The following is a 17,260-nucleotide window of genomic DNA, read 5'->3' on the forward strand; positions in this document are numbered from 1 at the left end:
TGGGAGGGGTTGAATGGAGCTGAAGGTTGGGACTAATAACAACTAAAAACAAAAGGATAACTAATGTAAAACATACTGTGCCCATAAAACAAATATAGTTTGAGAACTTTTTTGAAAGAGCACAGTTTGCAAGATATGGCAAATAGAAATCAAACTGGATGGACATCAGCTATACATGGGAGAGGTTGAGGGTAGTGTAACGAGTGTGCTGAGAGTCGGGAAGCAAGTTCAGGGAGTGAGATTTTCGTAATTAAAAAACAAAGAACACAATCAACATACCAACTTGAAACCGAGTCAATAACACCTGAGGGAAGATAATCAAGGAGGTGATGGAATCCAGGTGAGTGTCATGAGGCGCAAGTGCGCGAGACGATGTTGACAGGTGTGCGGGATAATACGTGACAGGTAGAGGGAGAACAGAAGTAAAAACAAACAAATAGAACGATTGTAAAATAGACTGTGTCCATTAAATGTAAAGTTGGAGTAATTAAAACTTGTTTTTCAACCTTTCCACAAATTTCTTGTTTACAAACTATAGTTTTGGTAAGTCGGTTAGGACATCTACTTTGTGCATGACACAAGTCATTTTTCCAACAATTGATTACGGACAGATTAGGTCACTTATAATTCACAGTATCACAATTCCAGTGGGTCGGAAGTTTACATACACTAAGTTGACTGTGCCTTTTATCAGCTTGGAAAATGTTAGAAAATTATGTTAAGTTTAGAAACTTCTGATAGGCTAATTGACGTCATTTGAGTCAATTGGAGGTGTACCTGTGGATGTTTTTCAATGCCTACCTTCAAACTCAGTGCCTCTTTGCTTGACATCATGGGAAAATCAAAAGAAATCAGCCAGGACCTCAGAAAAAAAATTATAGACCTCCACAAGTCTGGTTCATCCTTGGGAGCAATTTCCAAACGCCACCACGTTCATCTGTACAAACAATATTACGCAAGTGTAAACACCATTGGACCACGCATATGTCATACCGCTCAGCAAGGAGACGCGTTCTTTACCCTAGAGATGAATGTACTTTGGTGCGAAAAGTGCAAAACAATCCCAGAACAACAGCAATGGACCTTGTGAAGATGCTGGAGGAAACGGGTACAAAAGTATCTATATCCACAGTAAAACAAGTCCTTTATCGACATAACCCGAAAGCCCGCTCAGCAAGGAAGACAGCCATAAAAAAGCCAGACTATGGTTTACAACTGCACATGGGGACAAAGATCGTACTTTTTGGAGAAATGTCCTCTGGTCTGATTAACTTCTTATGGCTGCAGGGGCAGTATTGAGCAGCTTGGATGAAAGGTGCACAGAGGTGCCCAGAGTAAACGGCCTTCTCCTCAGTCATAGTTGCTAATATTTGCATATTATTATTAGTATTGGATAGAAAACACTCTGAAGTTTCTAAAACTGTTTGAAGTATGTCTGTGAGTATAACAGAACTCATATGGCAGGCAAAAACCTGAAGTTCCACTTCCTGTTTAGATTTTTTCTGAGGGTGGCAGATTTTCAACCAAGCTCTCATTGAAATTACAGCAAGATATTGATGAGTTTTCACTTCCTACGGCTTCCACTAGATGTCAACAGTCAACATAACTTTGTCTGATGACTCTAATGTGAAGGGGGGCCGAAGGAGACAGGAATTAGTCACCACTGCCACGAGCTGACCATGCTTTGATCACGCGCCTTCACGTGATAGGCAGCTCCGTTCCATCGCTCAACTGAAGTCAATCTAATTCTCCGGTTGGAACGTTATTCAAGATGTATGTTAACAACATTCTAAAGATTGATTCAGTACATCGTTTGACATGTTTTTTGCTAACTGTTATGGAACTTTTGGACATTTCGTCACGTTATAGTGGATGCGCTTTGTGACTTTGGAATTGTTTACCAAACGCGCTAACCAGAGTAGCTAATTGGACATAAATAACGGACATTATCGAACAAATCAAGCATTTATTGTGGACCTGGGATTCCTAGGACTGCATTCTGATGAAGTTCATGAAAGGTAAGGAAACATTTATCATGTATTTTCTGGTTTCTGTTGAGTCCAACATGGCGGCTAATTTGGCTATTGTTCTGAGCTCCGTCTCAGATTATTGCATGGTTTATTTTTCCGTAAAGTATTTTTGAAATCTGACACAGCGGTTGCATTAAGGAGAGGTATATCTATAATTCCATGTTTATAACAGTTGTATTATCATCTACATTTATGATGAGTATTTCTGTTGAAACGATGTGGCTATGCAAAATCACTTGATGTTTTTGGAACTAGTGAATGTAACGCGTCAATGTAAACTCAGATTTTTTTATATAAATATGAACTTTATCAAACAAAACATGCATGTATTGTGTAACATGAAGTCCTATGAGTGTCATCTGATGAAGATCATCAAAGGTTAGTGATTAATCCTATCTCTATTTCTGCTTTTTGTGACTGCTATATTTCACTGGAAAAATGGCTGTGCTTATTGTGGTTTGGTGGTGACCTAACATAATCGTTTGTAGTGCTTTCGCTGAAAAGCATATTTGAAATCGGACACTTTGTTGGGATTAACAACAAGATTACCTTTTAAATGATATAAGACACATGTATGTTTGAGGAATTTTAATTATGAAATTTCTGTTGTTTGAATTTGGCGCCCTGCACTTTCACTGGCTGTTGTCATATCGAGCCCGTTAGCGGATTTGCAGCCATAAGAAGTTAAACAAAAATAGAACTGTTTGGCCATAATGACCATCATTATATTTGGAGGATAAAGGGGGAGGCTTGCAACCCGAAGAACACCATCCCAACCGTGAAGCACGGGGGTGGCAGCATCATGTTTTGGGGGTGCTTTGCTGCTGAAGGGACTGGTGCACTTCACAAAATAGATGGCATTATGTGGATATATTGAAGCAACATCTCAAGACATCAGTCAGGAAGTTAAAGCTTGGTCGCAAATGGGTCTTCCAAATGGACAGTGACCCCAAGCATTCTTCCAAAGTTGTGAAAAAATGACTTAAGGACAATGAAGTCAAGGTATTGGAGTGGCCATCACAAACCCTGACCTCAATCCTATAGACAATTTGTGGGAAGAACTGAAAAAGCATGTGTGGGCAAGGAGGCCTACAAACCTGACTCAGTTACACCAGCTCTGTCAGGAGGAATGGGCCCGAAACGTTTGACCCACGTTTAAATTGTTTTTAGGCAATGCTACCAAATACTAATTGAGTGTATGTTAACTTCTGACCCACTGGGAATGTGATGAAAGAAATAAAAGCTGAAATAAATCATTCTCTTGACTATTATTCTGACATTTCACATTCTTAACATAAAGTGGTGATCCTAACTGACCTAAGACAGGGAATTTTTACTAGGATTAAAAGTCAGGAATTGTGAAAAACTGAGATTAAATGTATTTGGTTAAGGTGTATGTAAACTTCCGACTTCAATTGTACGTATGTATGTATGTGTATACAGTGGGGAGAACAAGTATTTGATACACTGCCGATTTTGCAGGTTTTCCTACTTACAAAGCATGTAGAGGTCTGTAATTTTTATCATAGGTACACTTCAACTATGAGAGACGGAATCTAAAACAAAAATCCAGAAAATCACATTGTATGATTTTTAAGTAATTCATTTGCATTTTATTGCATGACATAAGTATTTGATACATCAGAAAAGCAGTACTTAATATTTGGTACAGAAACCTTTGTTTGCAATTACAGAGATCATACGTTTCCTGTAGTTCTTGACTAGGTTTGCACACACTGCAGCAGGGATTTTGGCCCACTCCTCCCTACAGATCTTCTCCAGATCCTTCAGGTTTCGGGGCTGTCGCTGGGCAATACGGACTTTCAGCTCCCTCCAAAGATTTTCTATTGGGTTCAGGTCTGGAGACTGGCTAGGCCACTCCAGGACCTTGAGATGCTTCTTACGGAGCCACTCCTTAGTTGCCATGGCTGTGTGCTTCGTGTCGTTGTCATGCTGGAAGACCCAGCCACGACCCATCTTCAATGCTCTTACTGAGGGAAGGAGGTTGTTGGCCAAGATCTCGCGATACATGGCCCCATCCATCCTCCCCTCAATACGGTGCAGTCGTCCTGTCCCCTTTGCAGAAAAGCATCCCCAAAGAATGATGTTTCCACCTCCATGCTTCACGGTTGGGATGGTGTTCTTGGGGTTGTACTCATACTTCTTCTTCCTCCAAACACGGCGAGTGGAGTTAGACCAAAAAGCTCTATTTTTGTCTCATCAGACCACATGACCTTCTCCCATTCCTCCTCTGGATCATCCAGATGGTCATTGGCAAACTTCAGACAGGCCTGGACATGCACTGGCTTAAGCAGGGGGACCTTGCGTGCGCTGCAGGATTTTAATCCATGACGGCGTAGTGTGTTACTAATGGTTTTCTTTGAGACTGTGGTCCCAGCTCTCTTCAGGTCATTGACCAGGTCCTGCCGTGTAGTTCTGGGCTGATCCCTCACCTTCCTCATGATCATTGATGCCCCACGAGGTGAAATCTTGCATGGAGCCCCAGACCGAGGGTGATTGACCGTCATCTTGAACTTCTTCCATTTTCTAATAATTGCGCCAACAGTTGTTTCCTTCTCACCAAGCTGCTTGCCTATTGTCCTGTAGCCCATCCCAGCCTTGTACAGGTCTACAATTTATCCCTGATGTCCTTACACAGCTCTCTGGTCTTGGCCATTGTGGAGAGGTTGGAGTCTGTTTGATTGAGTGTGTGGACAGGTGTCTTTTATACAGGTAACGAGTTCAAACAGGTGCAGTTAATACAGGTAATGATTGGAGAACAGGAGGGCTTCTTAAAGAAAAACTAACAGGTCTGTGAGAGCCGGAATTCTTACTGGTTGGTAGGTGATCAAATACTTATGTCATGCAATAAAATGCAAATTAATTATTTAAAAATCATACAATGTGATTTTCTGGATTTTTGTTTTAGATTCCGTCTCTCACAGTTGAAGTGTACCTATGATAAAAATTACAGACCTCTACATGCTTTGTAAGTAGGAAAACCTGCAAAATCGGCAGTGTATCAAATACTTGTTCTCCCCACTGTATATAGGGAATTGGAAATGATGCATACACTTTAATTTTTATTTATTTAACCTTTATTGAACTTACATTGATGGAAGCTACAATCTATCTGTAATATTATAGCTGATCTACCCCCCAAATGTAAAAAAACAATACAAATAAATACGTTTTCAGACCCCTTGACTTTTTCTACATTTTGTTTTGTCACAGCCTTAATCTAAAATGTATTAAATCGTTTTTTCCCCATAATCAATCTACACAAAATACCCCATAATGACAAAGCAAAAACAGGTTTTCAGAATGTTTTGCAAATTTGTTAAAAATAAAAAAGTGAAACAAGAAATGTACATAGTATTCAGACTCTTGACTCAGTACTTTGTTGAAGCACCTTTGGCAGCAATTAAAGCCTTGAGTCTTCTTGGGTATGACGCTACAAGTTTGGCACACCTGTATTTGGGGAGTTTCTCCCATTCTCTGCAGATCCTCTCAAGCTCTGTCAGTTTGGATGGGGAGCGTTGTTGCACAGCTATTTTCAGGTCTCTCCAGAGATGTTCGATCGGGTTCAAGTCCAGGCTCTGGCTTCGCCACAAGTCACTCCTGCGTTGTCTTGGCTGTGTGCTTAGGGTTGTTGTCCTGTTGGAAGGTGAAACTTCGCCCCAGTCTGAGGTCCTGAGCACTCTAGAGCAGGTTTTTATCACACACACACACACAAATGCACAGATGCCTCTCTCTAATATATTTGATTTCATATATCTGAGTGCCAAAAATCATATGTGAAAGTAATTACAATTTCTCTGGATGATGTCTGCAATCAGACAAATCGAGCGGCACCTGCTCACACATCACATCACAGACGTTCCGTTGAGAAATTGCTTTCCCCACTCTCAAATACAGTATCTCTAATCGGAGGAGGAGAAGAAGCATGTCCCTTTGCATTTTTTTACTGGTGTTTTAAACGTTTCCTAATACGTTGTTTCTCACCCTTTGTTGTGTATTGCCAACTCTCGTTGCCATTTCCAACCAGCATCATCAGAGAAAATAAACATGTGCTCTGGGAACATACTTCTTTCCCTGTTCCGTTTTCTTTCCTTCTTAATCTTTCACTCTTGGCCAAGATACTCTCCAAGATTTGTTTGATCGATCCCTGTATGCCTAGACTTAATTGGAAGGCACATTATTAACACAAATGTGTATCTAGGCACTATGCTCGTCTCATACATTTTATTTTATAATACCCTGGAACATCAAGTGACAGGATAAGCCAAGTTTGAAGGATTCAGATGATCCAGCATGTCTATGGATCAGAAAGTTGTGGAGCTTAGACGGTGTATCGGAAATATGCAAAGAGAGATGAGATTTGCTATTTAAGTCACACAGCTTGGGTTTACCCACCAAAGGAAGGGAGTATGAACTCTGATGTAATGCTCGGGGCTTCTCAAAGGGAGGATTAACACCAACGTCTGACAAAGAATTCAACTGCGTGAGCAGAAGGGGTTTTAAGTGATAAACACTTCCTGTCAACATATTCCTCCTTCCCTTCCTTCCTCCCTCCCATCCTTCTTATTGGATCGAGCACACTCACCTTGCTCGCTGAAGATGTAAACAGAGTAATGGTTATGTTTTGGCTTTGCGTTGTAGGTTGAATTCCCGTCGTGTCGCGCCAGTGCATTACAAATGCATGAATAGAATCCGTGACAAAATTGCACTCCAAAATCATATTCCTATCTATTGTAACTGATTGACCTGTGCCTGTTTGGGGCATCCAAATAATTTTTATTAACTGTGACTGCAGTAAATATGTAGCATCCTGAGGGATTCATAAATATTGGGACAACAATGCTATTTTCTTATTGATAGCATCGAATGCTAAGCTAAGACTTGAGCTACTGAGGCAAGGAAGAAGTCCCCTCAGTGTAGGAAGAGTATGGCCTTGGAGGGGAAGCTGGACTTTTTACGGGATGACACATCGTCTTACTCTGCCTCCTCAATCTTGCTTTGTTTGTTTGTCCACAACCTATGAATGAGAAAAAAGTATTTTTTTACAGAATGCTCTGTTTTCTAATGTAAAGCACAATCGCACAAAGCTACCAGTGGTGCATGTTATAATAGTAGAGTAAATTACAAATAATAGAGCGAACAATAATGGGTAGAGATGTATTCCTAAGAATCATTCCAGTGTAATATCTTTATAACATACAGAAAGACTCCAAAATTCACATTTAGGCTAAAACACCTTTTTTTCATAAAACAGGACCGCATTCCCACAAAACTGAAAGCGCAAACCACTGCATTTAACCATGGAAAGATGACTGGGAATATGGCCGAATATAAACAGTGTAGTTATTCCCTCCGCAAGGCAATCAAACAAGCGAAATGTCGGTATAGGGACAGAGTGGAGTCGCAATTCAACAGCTCAGACACGAGACCTATGTGGGAGGATCTACAGGCAATTACGGACTACAAATAAAAAATCAGCCACGTCACAGACACCGACATCTTGCTTCCAGACAAGCTAAACACCTTCTTTGCCCGCTTTGAGAATAATACAGTGCCACCAAGGTCCGCTACCAAGGACTGCGGCCCCTCCTCTCCTTCTCCGGGGCCGACGTGAGTAAGACATTTAAACAAGTTAACCCTCGCAAGGCTGCTGGCCCAGACAGCATCCCTAGCCGCGTCCTCAGAGAATGTACAGACCAGCTGGCTGTTTACGGACATATTCAATCGCTCCCTATCCCAGTCTGCTGTCCCCACATGCTTCAAGATGGCCACCATTGTACCTGTACCCAAGAAGGCAAAGATAACTGAACTTCATGACTATCGCCTCGTAGCACTCACTTCTGTCATCATGAAGTGCTTTGAAAGACTAGTCAAGAATCATATCACCTCCACCTTACCTACCACCCTAGACCCACTTCAGTTTACATACCGCCCCAATAGGTCCACAGACGACGCAATCACCATCACACTGCACACTGCCCTCTCCCATCTGGAAAAGAGGAATACCTATGTAAGAATGCTGTTCATTGACTACAGCTCAGCTTTCAACCCCAAAGTACCCTCCGAGCTCATCATCAAGCTCGAGGCCCAGGGTCTTGTTAGGGTTCGTTTCCTCGTTTCCTTATCAATCAGTTACTCATTGGTGAAATTAGCATTATGACAATATTTTTTATTAAATAATTCAAAAACCTTTGTTAATGCAATTGCAGACATGGACAAACTGGAACATAGCACGAATGTTGCTGAGTAAGTTCTGCATCAAACAAAAGGTCTCCAGTTGTTTTATTAAACCCTAAGTCGCACCCTGGTGATGTCACTGCTTACGTCATAATCCTCTACTCCTAGGACCAAAACCATGCCTACAAAGCTGTATAAACAGGGCCTTTATTGTTAGCAGTAAATGTCCCCTCCCCCCAAAGTTGATTCATTGTGGAATGTTTGCCTAGTCTTATCTCCTTCACTCTCCTGCAGAGTTCTGTCTAAGTCACACATTTCAAAGAGAGCCTTTTTATAATGAGGTAGAGAGAGAGAGAGAGAACTAAAATACAACTGTAGAACAATACTAAACTTCTACAATGAATATATATATTGTTAATACGTAGTCTAAAACCCTATAAATGTAAGGAGGGAGGGGTCTTATAACCCCTCCCCTTCTAATAATATAACATAAGCATAATCAATTATTCTAATATATCAAAATGTGTACAGCCCCAAATCATGACCCCTAGTCACTTTAATAATGCCACTTTAATAATGTTTACATATCTTACATTGCTCATCTCATATGTTTATACTGTTTCTTATACCATCTATTGCATCTTGTCTATGCCGCTCGGGCCATCGCTCATCCATATATTTATATGTACATATTCCATCCCTTTAGATTTGTGTGTTTTGGGTAGTTGTTGTGGAATTTTTTGATTACTTGTTTGATATTACTGCACTGTCGGAACTAGAAGCACAAGCATTTCGCTACACTCGCATTAACATCTGCTAACCATGTGTATGTGACCAATACCATTTGATTTGAGAGTAGTGAATGTGAAGTCTGAAACTTACCCCTCTCTATCGGACTTAAAACACTGAATTTATTACTGGTGCTTAAGATAATACGTATTCAACCACTCGTATGAAAAATGACTCCGACGTTGCCTGTTGTAATGCATCCAATTTCAATAACACCATGCAGGCCACGCTATTCCATTCAAATTGACTGGGCCAAATCCAAAACTAATGCGGTGTCATGCCAGAGTCCGTGGTCTTTGGGAATAGATAGTGTTGCTCAATACTCCCCTGACACAGGCTTTCGTTATAAGATCATCACGTTTCAGCACAGCAGGATTAATAAGGTCTCCAGGCAGCATTCCCATTCCCAATGGCTTTATAATGGCGTCCTTTCTTGCCGTCCACTGGCAGTGCCTCTAGCTTTCTCTGTGACACATCAACCGGGAAAGAGCAGAGTCAGCACTGCACGGGTCAGTGGATGGAGGGAAGCATCCGCCATTGTGAGCGGTCTACTCATTCCCTTGGCACGGCTAAGCCGCTAGCTGGTGTTAGTTAGCGACCGATCACTATAGGGCTGTGTTGAACTAGGTATGATCATCACAGCAGGTGAAGATGTCATTTCATGTTCAGGGTGGCCTACTTCACCCAGACGCTCCATTTGAATGGGAATTGGTTTGCAGAAGTGTTTTGAAAGTTGTATTGTGCTTCAAAGCACATTATGATCATTTTTATAATGAGTGTTTATCTGTATAGAATTGTCTCCTCAAGGCAGGGATGTCAAAATCATTCCATGGTGGGCCGAGTGTCGATGGCGCACTCGGCCCTCTGTGGAAGGAGGTTGACACCTGTGCCTCAGGGGATAAATTATCAAAGTTTTTGAGCAGACCTGGGTCCAAATAGGATTTATTTATTTTTTGCAAATACTTAAGTGGCACTTAAATGAGATTGTTGTAACGGCTGTCGTCTTCCTCCTCCTCGGACGAGGAGAGGAGAGAAGGATCGGTGGACCAATACGCAGCGAGGTATGTAGACATAAATGAATTTATTTGAAATACAAAGACGAACACGAAAACACTTGGAAAATTACAAAATAAGAAAACGACGTAGACGAAAACCTGAACATGGAACTTACATAACTACACGCAGAACTCACGGACAGGAACAGACTACATCAAACGAATGAACAGCCAAAACAGTCCCGTGTGGTGCACATACACAGACACGAAAGACACAGGAGACAATCACCCACAAACAAACAGTGTGAACAGCCAACCTATATATGGTTCTCAATCAGAGGAAAACGTCAAACACCTGTCTCTGATTGAGAACCATATAAGGCTGATTACAAGACCTAAACATAGAAACACAAAACATAGAAATGCCCACCCACACCCACGCCCTGACCGACTAACACATACAAAACAACAGAAAATAGGTCAGGAACGTGACAATTGTTGCAATGGAACCAATGGAATAGTCCCAAAAGTTTAAACCTTTCCTTCTGGCACTCCAGGCAGACTCATCAAATGGTGATATAAGTAATTGTCCTTCACATCAACATACAGAAGTACAACAACTAGAAACGTTTCTGTAGGACTAACATTGACAGAATAGTTTGAAGGCCCGGACATTACACTCCAAACACACACCCTGCAATTCCACTCTCGCTGTATGAAGTGCATTACTAACGGGTAAAGGGACAGGGAAGTATTTCACAGCCCAGCTCTGTGAAGTGCACGGCCATAAGATAAGTGGACACGGAGGGAAACCACAAGGAGCGAGTAATGACAACGTGTGCGGATTCGATAAGCCCATGCCTGCGGACACTTGAACTACCCTTGTGAAAAGTGTGATTAGACATCTCGGCGGGAGGCTGCCGTGTGCGAGGTGGTCGTAGGGAGGACTGGATGTCATTGAGACCCATCCGGCCCCCGTCTGATGTCTCATGCCTGCTAAAGTTCAAGGCTTTGTAATGCATGTAGAGGGGCAGCATGTGGAAAGTAAGCTGTTATACCCACCACGACTGAGGATGAGCTGTGTGTGTTTGTGGAGATTGTGTATGTGTAGTGCGGCGCGATTAACCAAAATGTTGGGTATTTGTTTTTTAAACAACTAATTCACTGATTTCGGTTTGTTTTCTTTTCTTTTGTCAGCTCGATGTGCAGTTTCTGGAGAGATAAAAAATATCAAGCCTTAATTGTATGATGTAGTAGGGAGTCATTGTTTCCAACATAGCAATATTCTACCTAATTACCATTTTCTGCGCTAAACAAACTACAGTAACCATATAGCATTGAGCGCCGGTCTGTGCGGAGCAGACATGGATACTGAGAGAAGATAGAAAGTGTGATCGAGAGCAATAGAAAGAAGTTTCTTTTAGAGCCTTAGAGTACATGATCTACAGTGCATTCGGAAAGTATTCAGACCCCTTGACTTTTTTCACATTTTGTTACATTGCAGCCTTATTTTAAAAATGATGATTTCTTCCCCCTCATCAATCTACACACAATACCCCATAATAACAGAGCAAAAACTGTTTTTTAGAATTTAAAAAAAATATATATAATAATGAAATATCACATTTACATAAGCATTCTCACCCTTTACGCAGTACTTTATTGAAGCACCTTTGGCAGCGATTATAGCCTTGAGTCTTCTTGGGTATGACGTTGTCCTGTTGGAAGGTGAACCTTAGCCCCAGTCTGAGGTTCTGAGTGCTTTGGAGCAGGTTTCTCTCTGTACTTTGCTCCATTCGTCTTTCCCTCGATCCTGTCTCTCAGTCCCAGCCGCTGAAAAACATCCCCACAGCATGATGCTGCCACCACCATGCTTCACCGTAAGGATGGTGCCAGGTTTCCTACAGATGTGACGCTTGGCATTCAGGCCAAAGAGTTGAATCTTTGTTTCATCAGACCAGAGAATCTTATTTCTCATGGTCAGAGTCCTTTAGGTGCCTTTTGAGCGAGCAGCCAGAGTCTCCCTCCAGTCCGGAGCAGCCAGAGTCTCCCTCCTGTCCGGAGCAGCCAGAGTCTCCCTCCTGTCCGGAGCAGCCAGAGTCTCCCTCCTGTCCGGAGCAGCCAGAGTCTCCCTCCTGTCCGGAGCAGCCAGAGTCTCCCTCCTGTCCGAAGCAGCTTTCTGTTTTATTTGGTCGCCCTCCTGTCCGGGGCCTGCTGCGAGGGTCCCCAGACCGGGGTCGGCGGCGAGGGTCCCCGCTCTAGAGGCGCCACCAAAGTTGGCCAAGCCAGAGGTGGAGCGGGGTCTGCGTCCCTCACCAGAGCCGCCACCGCGGGGAGATGCCCACCCAGACCCTCCCATATAGGTTGAGATTTGCGGCCGGGAGTCCGCGCCTTTGGGGGGGGGGGGGGGGGGGGTACTGTCACGCCCTGACTTTAGTTATATTTGCTTTCTGTTTTATTTGGTTAGGTCAGGGTTTGACAAGGGGTGGTTTGTTTAGTTTTTGTATTGTCTAGGGGGTTTTGTCTTGTCTAGGGGGATTTTGTATTGTCTAGTGGTAGTAGGTTTATGGTGGCCTGAGTGGGTTCCCAATCAGAGACAGCTGTGTATCGTTGTCTCTGATTGGGGAGCCTATTTAGGTTGCCATTTTCCATGTTGGTTTGGTGGGTAGTTGTCCATGTTTAGTTGCCTGTGAGCACTACGTTGGCTTCGCGTTTCGTTCGTTTGTTAGTTAGTTATTTTGTTAGTTTGTTAAGTGTTCTTCGTTGAATTAAAAGATGTATTCCAATCGCGCTGCACCTTGGTCCACTCCTTTAAATGGCCGTGACAGCTATGATCACTTTTTAAATCCAATTCAATTAGTGTAGATGAAGGGTAGAAGACAGGTTAAAGAAGGATTTTCAAGCCTTGAGACATGGATTGTGTTTGTGCCATTCAGAGGGTAATTGGGGAAGACAAAAGATTTAACTGACTTTGAACGGGGTATGGTAGTAGGTGCCAGGCGCACTGGTCTGTGTCAAGAACTGCAACGCTGCTGGGTTTTTCACGCCCAACAGTTTCCCGTGTGTATCAAAAATGGTCCACCACCCAAAAGGACATCCAGCCAATCTGACACAACTGTGGGAAGCATTGGAGTCAACATGGGCCATGCCCAGACGAATTAAGACTGTTCTCAGGGCAAAACGGTTGCAACTCAATATTAGGAAGGTGTTCCTAATGTTTTGTACACTCAGTGTATAAACTTCAATGTTTTTTGGAAGGCAGGACTTTGGACTTCTTGCTCTGTAGTAAATGACAAGCCTGCACTTGTCTTCTTGAAGGGAAGTTATCTAATGTCACCGTCCATCTGTAGTAATGGAACAACGACTTGTAGAGAAGTCAGCACCGTGTAGATGAAGTTGGACAACGTTCTAAACTTAAAAGGTATAAAGTTGCACAGTGTAGACGAAGTTGGACAGTACAGAAAACATTTAGAGAACTTTCAACTTTCAAATAAAAAAGACATGTCAAAAAGCTCTACCTCTGTGCCATTTCTGCTCAATAATAGAAGAAACGTCATCTTGAAAGTCTGGTCTTTGTAAGGTTATTGAATACCTTGGGCAAGGTTACGGAGGGCTACCAGACTATTATGAGAGTGTTTTTGCTATGACCAGATAGCTGAGCAACTTGTATTTGTTTTTTGAATCTCAGTGCAGGGTGTTCCTCAGACTCAGTTTCCACAATGAAAATCTCCATCAACATGGTGAGCACACTGAGTCTGTAAACTAGGTGTGCTTGGCTGTGATCTCCATTGCAGTGTCAGAAAGCTCTGTTATATATACCGTTTACACAAAAATATTGATCTTAATATTCCACAAAAATGTACATAGTGGATTGGTTCCTTTGATAGAATGTGATTGCAAATGGAAATTGAATTAGCCTAATGAAGGTGGTTAATGAAAGTGAGACGTTTATTGACTCTTTTGTTATGAGTCGATATCCCTTCACATTCCAATAAGCGAAGATTGTATTATGAACTCTTATTGCAATCGGAGAGCATCCAGATTATTGTGTTTTTTCCAGAAACTACAACATCTAGTCTGGATTTAGACAATGATCCGAATTGTATCATGTTCATCAATTTTAACTTGTCACATTTTAGCTTTCACGAAGGCATTAAGTATTCAACGCAATGAGTGTTTACTCGACATACGTTGGGTCTCTCTGACTGTCTTCGGTGTTGATGTTGTGAAGGTGTGTGATTGACAGCAAGCCGATTAGGAGGGGGCTCCCATGAATAGAGCCTTAGATCTGTCTTCTGTAGGTCCCTTGGTCGATAGGAAAACAATGCGGAGAAAGATCTGCAACAGAATTCATAGCACCAATGGGAATGTGCTGCCAACGATCATCCTCAAGTCAGCCTACTCTGCAGGGAGAGAGGGAGAGAGGGAGTCTAAGACAGATGGAGGGGGAGAAAGAGAATAACCAATTAATCTTTCCCGCTTCATGTGTCACAGAGTCAGAGATGGGTGGATCTGAACTGAGAGAGTGAGATGGATCACGAGTCTCTTGTGTGTATGTGAGTAAAGCGAGGATAGCGCGATTGATTTCATGTATAACAAGGAGACAAAGAGAGCGCTTCTTACTTTCTCGTGTTCTTGTTTTTAATTCTTGTGTGTTTTTGATCGCCCTTATGTTATTTTTAGTGCTACTTTGATAATGATTATTGCATTGTTGGGTTTGGAGCTTGTAAGAAAGGCATTTCACTGTATTTGTGCATTAACACTTGAGAAACTAATAAGAAAGAGAGGGAGAGTGCAAACCATGATAATGAATCTACGCAAAGGGAGTAATAAAGTAGGCTATGTGTTTTATATCAGGGTCGATTGAGTAAAGCTAACTACTTTCAATAGCCAATGTAGTAATTAATGTGGACACCCAATACCTTTTTGGTAACACTTCATGCAGAAAGGTATAATGCATTATTATTTGTTATAACCATGTAAGAGCCTTTGTAATGTGTTATTATTCGTTTCTTAAAATCATTATCATGTAGGACAGGACTATTCAAATCTTACCCTAAGAGGTCCGGTATACTGCTGGTTTAGTTTTACCTGAAGATTAAACACACCCACCTGGTGTTCAAGGTCTAAATCTAAAGGGGAAGAATGGGGGGGGGGGGCAGTGGAACTGGCTTCGACGTCCACATTTGAATTCGCCGGATGTAAAAAAAATATATATATTTTCAGTCAGGATGATATTAAGACGTTATAAGGGAGTCTTATATGCTTATGACAAATGTATCGCATACGCAGGGAGTCAGGAAGCAGGTGCAGAAGGAGATTTTAATAACAATGATGCAAGGCAAATTAATAAAACAGGAGATGCATACTGAACTGGAAAACAAACCAATACTGCCTGTTGAGTGAGGCTACTGAGGGCTAAATAAAGGGAAAGTAATCAAGGCTATGATGAGGTGTGCGTAATAATGGGGGGCTGATGTGTGTAATAATGGTTGCAGTAGGGATGGTCCAGTAGGAACCTGACAGCATAGGCAGGGGTCCTATCGATGTCCAGGGGAGGCGGAGGGGTGTCGCGGAGGATGGCATCAGCCAGGGGATCAGGAACCACCGGCCTGAGAAGGGAAACATGAAAAGAGGGTGAGATATGGTCGTTTGTGGGGAGTTGTAAACAGTAAGTTACCTCATTGACCCTCCGGAAGACCATGAAGGGCCTCACAAAACGGGGGCTCAGCTTCTGGCAGGGCAAGCAGGAGATTCCTAGTGGAGAGCCAGATGGGATCACCAGGATGGAACACGGAAGCCTCACTGCGGTGGCGGTCCACCTGATCCTTCTGACAGCGGACGGCTTGTCGACTGCAGGGCCCTGGTCTGGCTTGGAGTCCACGGAGCCAGGGCTGGCTGATATCCCAGGACGCACTGGAAGGGAGTCAGCGCGGTGGAGGAGTGATGAAGTGAGTTCTTGGTGTAATCCGCCCAGACTGGAACCGGGCCCACTCCCCCTATCGGTCCTGGCAGTGACTCTTTAGGAACCTCCCCAGCTCCTGGTTGGTCCTCTCCACCTGCCCGTTGGACTAAGGCCGGTACCCGGATGTGAGGCTGGCCGTGACCCCCAGCTTCTCCGTGAAGGCTCTCCATACCCGCGACATGTATTGGGGGCCACAGTCGGAGACAGTGTCCTCTGGAAGGCCATAGTGCCGGAAGACCTGCTATACCAGTGCCTCAGAAACCTGGAAAGCGGTAGGGGGATGAGAGCGAGGGATAAAATGGCAGGATCTGGAGAATCTGTCCACAACAACCATAACAGTGGTGAAACCATCAGACGGGAGAGATCCTTAACAAAGTCTATGGACAGATGGGACCAAGGCAGCTGAGGCACGGGAAGGGGAAGTAGGTTCCCTGCTGTAAAGTGCTGGGGAGATTTGGTTTGGGCACATACTGAGCAAGAGTTGACAATGGGCGACGTCCTGTGCCAAGGTTGGCCACCAGTACTTATCGGAGAGGGATTGGATAGTCTGGTTGATACCTAGGTGTCCAGCGGCGATGTACAGTGGGAAAAAAAGTATGTGAACCCTTTAGAATTACCTGGATCTTCATCTAAGTCACAACAGACAGAGTGTGCTTCAACTAATAACACACAAATTATTGTATTTTTCTTGTCTATATTGAATACATAATTTAAACATTCACAGTATAGGTTGAAAAAGGTATGTGAACCCCTAGGCTAATGGCTTCTCCAAAAGCTAATTTGAGTCAAGAGTCAACTAACCTGGAGTCGAATCAATGAAACGAGATTGGAGATTTTGGTTAGAGCTGCCCTGCCCCATAGAAAACACTCACAAAATGTGAGTTTGCTATTCACAAGAAGCATTGCCTGATGTGAACCATGCCTCGAACAAAATATATCTCACTGTATGTGTGTGCCCAGGTCAACAGTCAATATTTTACCCCCGTGGGGACGTAGATGCATTCTTCAGGGCAGGTAGCAGGAGAGGGTTCCCTCTCCAGAGCCTGGCGAATGTCCACATCTACACTACCGTTCAAAAGTTTGTGGCCACTTAGAATGTCCTTGCTTTGTCCATTAAAATAACATCAAATTGATCAGAAATACAGTGTAGACATTGTTAATGTTGTAAATGACTATTGTAGCTGGAAACGGCTGATTTTTAATGGAATATCTACATAGACATACAGAGGCCCATTATCAGCAACCATCCCTCCTGTGTTCCAAGAAGGCCAGCGTCCCGGAGT

This window comes from Salvelinus alpinus, chromosome 9 (assembly GCF_045679555.1).
Source record: "Salvelinus alpinus chromosome 9, SLU_Salpinus.1, whole genome shotgun sequence".
NCBI classification, from domain to species: domain Eukaryota; kingdom Metazoa; phylum Chordata; class Actinopteri; order Salmoniformes; family Salmonidae; genus Salvelinus; species Salvelinus alpinus.